The sequence below is a fragment of the Castor canadensis genome, chromosome 11 (genome assembly GCF_047511655.1).
Source record: "Castor canadensis chromosome 11, mCasCan1.hap1v2, whole genome shotgun sequence".
NCBI lineage: Eukaryota > Metazoa > Chordata > Mammalia > Rodentia > Castoridae > Castor > Castor canadensis.
Window position 1 is genome coordinate 25,596,323 of NC_133396.1, and position 7,223 is coordinate 25,603,545.

Genomic DNA, 7,223 nt, shown 5'->3' on the forward strand with positions numbered 1-7,223 from the left:
CTGAGCTGTTAGCTCAGTGGGAGCAGGTCTGGCACTCATCCTTATCTAGAAGAGACCCCCCACCCACCTATTCTCACTAGCTCAGGAGTCAGCCCAGCTCTGTGTGTGTGTGTGTGTGTGTGTGTGTGTGTGTGTGTGTGTGTGCGCGCGCGCGCGCGCGCTGGGGTGGGGGTCCTCTTGCTTTTACCTCCACTGAGTGGATATTCTGGTGTGTGTGTGGGGGGAAGTGTTTAGGTTTGTTGCTCATAAACAAACCAAGGTAGAAGAGATCTTAAAGACCCTAAAAGTTGTCAGTTCTAATTCTATATCCTTCATCAGGTGAAGCCTAGACACAAGGCCAGCTACCTACATTTTTTTTTTTTCCTGTGCTAGGTAAGGATGAAGTCAGGACTACCCACAGGTCAGGCAAGGGTTCCACCAGTGAATTAAATTCTGAACCCCTCGCTCACAATTTTAAAGCTGTAAAAATCCTATAAGTTTTGATTTTGATTTTGATAATTAGTCTTATTCTTGGTCTTCTTTTGCTTGATGTCACAGAGCCACATCCATATTTACAACAAAGAAAACTGGCGCATTTGGGCAAATACTCAAATTCCACCACCACCATTTAACCACATAAGTTGCATGGGGGCAGGGAGGAGGAGGGAGGGAGAATCGAGATTCCAAGAGCTCTGCTTGGCTGACTCGCATTTTTCCCTTATTTTGCAGTTTCTTTGGAAGGATTAAGAAGGGGGAGCTGAAGCCTCTGAGAGGCAGTGGGGGAAGTAGGAAAAAAGGGAAGGTTTCGGGGTGAACTCAGTGTGCAATTCCCAAGCTTTTGAGATGGGCTTAGCTTCAGAGAGGCAGCGCCTTGGAGAGCCTGGGAGGTGGATTGTCTGGTTCTGAAGTCCCACAAAAGAGTTCCCCTTCCCAGGGATCCTTCTGGCGGGTTCTCCCTGTCCATCTAAAAACCCCTCTCCTGGCCCCACGCCGCCTCCAATGCGGTCCCTCCTTATCTGCCTGTTTCTCCTCAAAGGATCCTGTGATCACAAAACCATCCCCAAGATCCCGTTAATTGATTCCAGCATATCCTTTTCTATGCCTCCGTTTCCCTATATTTTTAGCACGGGGAGGGGTGGGGAATCAAGACAGCCGAGGCAGGAAAGGGTCAAAGTTGTGGGTAGAGGTTTAAATACCAAACCCGTGTTTCTCCTGCTTGCCATGGAGTCGGGGGTCTGGTGGCTCCAGGGGCACCGAGAGCCAGCGCCAAGAGTCACTTATCCCAAGTTGAACCCACAAGCACCCCCAGCCACCTCCTCGCTCTCAGCCCATGTTTCCCCACCACCACACGCGCCAGCTCCCAGGTCCTGCGAAGAGCCACGGAGTGTCTGCCGGCGGGCTGGCTTCATCACCAAATCCGCGGAGAGCGGCCACAAAGGGCCGGCTGCCTTCCGCTCACCGCCTGGGAGCCGGTCCCCAACCCCGCGAGCGCGGGCCCCGCGAGCCGGGTGGGCGGTGGGGACAGTGAGGGAGGAAGGGGGCCCGCGGCCTTCCTTTCTCCCCCCAGGGGGAGGGGGTCACACAAGGGCCATTTCTTCCCATCAGGGGTTTGATGAGCGCCTTCTCCTCCGCCTGGATTCCTCCCAGGCCCCCACCTCCCAGGGCCGCCCCAGCTTCCTTCGGTTGATTTCAGTGATCAAACTGCCCCTTCCCTTCCCTAGTATGTCCTCGAGCGGCCTCCTAGATTCAAGGAGGGAAAAAAAAAAAAAGATCTACAAGGCCAAGAAGACCTGGAGAACAGGGACGTCCAGCAACGACAAATAGTTTTCAACTTGAAAATGAGTACGCAGTCCGGCTGAATTTTTAGTGTCCATGGTGAAAATTATCTGCCCTTTCCACTCTTCAGTCTGAAATTTCAGCTGTACAGACGTGGTCTAGGAGCTAAACAAGAATTAGTTTTTATTTTTCCCCCCCTGAATAAATTCGGTTTGCCGATTTAACTACTGTTCTTATTGAATTAAGCTTTGCAAACTCGACTCAGAAAAATATCTTGTTTTAATTTTTATTCATTTACTGTTTTTGTTGTTTTTATTTTTTAAACGATTTTTTTTTTCGGTACTGGAGTTTGAACTCTGAGCCTTATGCTTGCTAGGCAGGCGCTCTACCACAGGAGCCACTCCGCCAGCCCTAAAACGAATTTTCGAATCAACAGCCTGATTTTTGTTAGTTCTAATCATCTGAGAAAAGCCTACATATTAGCTGTTGTGAAGATTGTGTAGAGGAGAACTTAGTAAGCAAAAATGTAGTGAATTTCAATTTTTTTCTATATCTTCAAAGTTGTCCATAATGAACTTTTATCATTTATATATTAAAGATAAACAGGACAAAAATGATAATTTCCTACTTTCAGTCTATCGTTTTAGATGGGTAATGTATGCTAGAGAAAAGAATTCAGAAGTTAAGACAGGGCATACGTGAAAAGGGAAAGTCTTTCTCCCCTGCCTTATCTCAGTCCTAGAAGGACAACTGGGCTCTGGGTAGCCTCACAGAGGGATGTAAAAATATAGCTTATTTTTACAGGAATGACAGCTTACCATATACAATACCTTAGGCTTTTTGTGACTTTATGTTTAAAAAAAAAACTTAAATGTGTTTGAAACTTAATGCTGCTTCTTTTTTAATGGCTCCATTTTATTGTGACTGTACTGTAATGTATTTGTCTGTTGAGAGATATTTAGATTGTTTTAATTTTTCTCTTCTTTTTTCTACTTGTGCATGCTGTTCTGTGTATGTGCAAGTACAGCTGAATGACACGTTTTTGGAAATGAGTGAAACCAAAGGACTCTTGCATTTGAAAGGGCAGAGGCTGAACATACAGTATTTTCATAAGGTTAAAAATAAATGTGTGTCCTTTTTCAGGGGCATCTCTGGTCATGTCCACCTACTTTTCTATTGCTTTTGATGATCCAATTTGTTACTAATTTACTTTTATATTTTGCTAAAATGTGACATCATGATTTGGTGTGTTCTGGTCAATAAAAACTATATTCATGATAAGTTACACTCTCTCCATTTACGTGTATTGGAATTTCCCTCACAACTGTTCCTTGGAGGTGGACAAGAATGAAGATGGTATGAAATGCTGGCAATTATTGCTTGGATTTTTTTCCCCTGGGGAATTCCAACTTATTGGAGAACGGAGGAAATTTGTTTCTTTCTTAACAAATTTTTTTGACTGTACGATTAGAAGACATGGAAAAGTCTTGCGCTGGACTTGTGATGGAAAAGAAGGGAGAACTCAGACCTCAGTCCACAGCCGTTGGCGCTCTAAGCCTCAACCCAGGGCAAATTCGCCTCCCCAGGTCACCAAACATCCGAGAGCCTCATGACAACTTTAGGAAGGAAATGGCAAAGGGGCTGTGGGAGAGTCCCCCTCCACCTCCAGTTCCCAGTGAACTGAGGGAAAGCAACCAGTCCCCATTCACAGCTGCAGGGAATTAGTGATTGATCGCGACCAGCTTATTTATGCTGTCAGAGAACAGGGTTCGTAAGAGTGGTACCGCTAGGACAGGACCAGGAACAGGGCCCGCAGGACTGGCCTTGGAGTAAGGTAGGAAAATTGGGGGTCAGAGAGATGTGATTTGAGAAGTGGCTGAGGCTCCACATCAGCCGTGGGACATCCCCTTGCTCAGAGGCTGCCCCCAAACTCAGGGGTTTGGTTGTAAACTCAGCCCTTTTCAATCACACCGGATTTTCCCTGGGTTTATGCCTCAGCTCTTCCTTCCCACCACTTCTTTGGAAGATAAAATGGTTTGTGCCTCTTTATTCTAACCATGCCAGAGATAAGAAACAGGGCAGAAAAGGCAGGTCAAAAGAGAGTTCTGGCCTTGCAGAGTTCCTGCGCTGGAATCCTGGGCTGTCCAGGTGAGGAGAGGAAATCACTAAGGCTTTCTGAGCAAGTAGTATGTGCAGAGAACTTGCTGACAGCTTCCAAGGTATGAGGAGCTGCAGGCTGGGTCAAATGCCTCTGGGCACTGTTTGAGGTTTGGTACCTAAGTATTCTTTTCCTAAGATTTTGTTAAATTTTTCCCCTTTGAATTGTTGGAAGTGAGTTTCGGCTTTTTAAAAATGTTTTTGTTTAAAAATTATTCAGATAATGCTTTATTATAGTTATTATTGTTAAAAGACCTCTCCCAGGAGTGGCCTCAAGGGGACTAATTTCTAACCATAAGACATTTGAATTTTTTATCTTATTATGGAGTTATTTCAAATGAGAAAATGTTCTGGTCTAACCAATCAATTGCTTGAATGAATATAAACTGCAAACTTGAGCTAAAGTCTTGTCTAGAAAGGGAGGTGGCTCTTCTAGAAAGAAAAAACTAGCCGCCCTAGGGAAGCTTTTGCCCTCCCCGTGGATTCTACTGCCTTTGAATGTGCTATGGATGCCACAAAGGGACAGAACTTGTCTTCCTGGCATCTCTCCACAAGTCTTCCCTTTCTCCAAGAAAGGCAGGGGAAGGAGGGTTGGAGAGGGATCTACCTGACTGTGGAAAGAGTGTAGCAGGATAGTGGTCTTGGGTTGCCTGAAGCAAGCAGCTTTGAGGAGAAAGATCAACATTCTAAAGACAGCTCCCACCACCCTGGACAGGTGGTCTTCCAACCTGTGGCATTGACCTATGGGGGCTTTGTCTACACTCCATGATATCAGGAGAAAACCAGGTCCTGTTGCCCACTAACCAGTCATTTGAGTATAGACACTATATCCCATTAGTGTGATCCCCATTTGGTTTCAAACAAGGTCAAAAAAGTGAAGGGAAATACAAAGTTGAGACCACTACTGGGCTTTTTGGTCTGTGTGGACAATCCAATCCTTCCCCTCCCCGCCATCTTCAGGGTTGGGCTGTGAGAGATTTTAAGCTCTGATTTCTGAAATCAATTTCCTCTTTCTCTTTTTCCTGGAAAGTAGCTCTTCTGAGGCAGTGTTCACATGGGCAAAGTGTGTTGTGGTGGCATACAGGGTAAGGGGACACTATTTTAGATTAATTGTGAGCTACAGAAGGTTGGTTCTTGGTCAAAGGCCTGAAAGACTGGTAATGGAGTCCAGTTGCCTAGGGAAGTACAGCTACATCCCAGGCGACCCCCTAGTCCAGGGGTCGGGGAAAGGACAGGCAGAGAAGTCGAGAAAGGCAAAGAAGTTAACGATGTTTGGCTGTCTGGGGGCTTATCAGTGTGCCGGGGTCAGGTGGGGGCCGAGGCGACGGGCTGAGGCAGACGCTGGAGCAGAGCAGGTGAGGAGGGGCAGCCCAGTCCACCCCAGTGACCCCGTCTGGTACAACACAGTGGCTCGGTTCCTGGGATGTACCTTTTCGAAGCCCCCAGGAGGAAGGGAAGGGAAGGGGTGGCTGGCGAATGATTAATGCTTTTGTGATTGCGAAGCTAGGGGAGTCCCTTCAGGGCACTGATGGGAAGGGAGACTGAACCTCTACTTCCCTCCATCCCGAGATTCACTTCCAAGCCCTTTGAACCCCAACCCTTAGCAGTGGGATGCAGCACGTTTGCAGGATTGCTTCTGTTTCCTTGCCTCTTGTCCCCAAGACTGAAGAGTGGCACAGGGGGGTTGGGTGTGGAGGGGATGGGTGAGGGGAAACCTCTTCTCTCGAGGCAGGGAATGCCCCAGACAGATTCATATTAGCCCTAAAGAGAATTGAGGGTGGGGTGGGGTGAGGCTCGTTATGGGAAGAACCCTCTCCCCAGCCCTGAATCTCATTTCTGGACCTTCAGTGACAGTGATGGGGTGGGGTAGAGGGAGAGCCCAGGGTCCCTCAGAGTTCTTCCACTTTAGTGCATCCGGGCCTGGTGGGCACCGTTGGGAGAAAGGGCTGGTCACAGTAGAGATGTCTTAGAGGCTGGGGGAATCTCGGGGTGCATTTCTCAGTCCAGGCCTGGCTCTCCAACCTCTGCAGAGCTCTGCTGCTGGGTGGGGGCCAGGCTCGGGTGTCTCTGAGCCCTGAATCAGGTTTCTGACCTCAGCACCATCTCAGCACCACTCCGCAGGGTAAACATCCTCTGCTCTTTGTAGACTGGTGGGACAAGAAATTCCGGAAGGGGGGGGGCAAGAAGAGGGAGGAAGGGAGGGAGAAAAGGAGGGATTCTGAGAGGAGGGAAGGTCCCGAAATTCTCAGTCTCTTCTCCTCTCCTCTCCTCTCCTCTCCCCCAAGCCATTCTTGGGTCATGAGCCCAGCAGCAGGGGAAGCTGTGAAGTCAGATAAATTCAGCCAAAAAACCCCAACCCCACATCCCACCAGCTTCAGGCCTGACGGGGATTCCATCTTCCTGAGCATAACAATAACTGCATTGTTGATTCTGGAGCCAAATCAATGCAGTGACCTGCCTAGCACTTAGTTAAAAAAAAAAAATGTCCATTCTGCCTCAGCTTCCTCAACTGCCTTGCCAAGGCCAAACTGCATGTGACCCAGAGAAGATACACCACTTGTCCTCTGCCCAGACCCAGTCAAGTGACTAGAGAGAGTGAGAAGTGAATCAAAAGAAAAGTCACAACTCCCTCTTTTCTACAGTCCTGAGAGGAAGGAAGAAAGGAGGAGAGGAGAGAGGAGGGAGGGAGGGAAGGAGGAAGGAAAAAAGGGAGGGAGGGAGGGGTTCCTTTCCTTCTGGAGTTCAGGTAGTAATTCTCCAATTGCTCTGAGCAGAGGTAGCTTGGAGAAAACTGCCCGCCCATTCGCTCTTAACATCCAGTTTTCAGCACCTCATTTACTTTGCAGATGAAAAATTCAGGAGAGCAGCCCAGCAGAAAACTAGGATGTCCCAGTGTTTGGGACATCAAAAGAACTCCTTGGAACTGTCCCCTCTACACTTAAAATTGAAGAAACCACCAGAAGTCCTAACGGGAGCAGGGATGGCATGGAAGTGCCCAGGCTGGAACGTGCAGCTCTGAACTCTGCGTTTCACACACTGATCTCCACGTTAGAAATGAATTCTTTATATGTAGGTCAAGTCCAAACAAGCGTGGTTGGGGAAGGTCCCGCGGGGCCTTGAGATCACCGCTGCCGTGTTTGGTTTACACCGTCGGGTGCAGTTTTTCTCATCTGTAAATGGGGCTGGCATCCCCGCCATAAGGTGATTTTGGGGATAATAAAGTTCATCAAGCGCTTGCCACAGCGCATTTTACGCTCCCTGCGGCTTTGGGGCATCTGTGCTTGAGCCGCTTGGCAACACCGGCAGAGGTG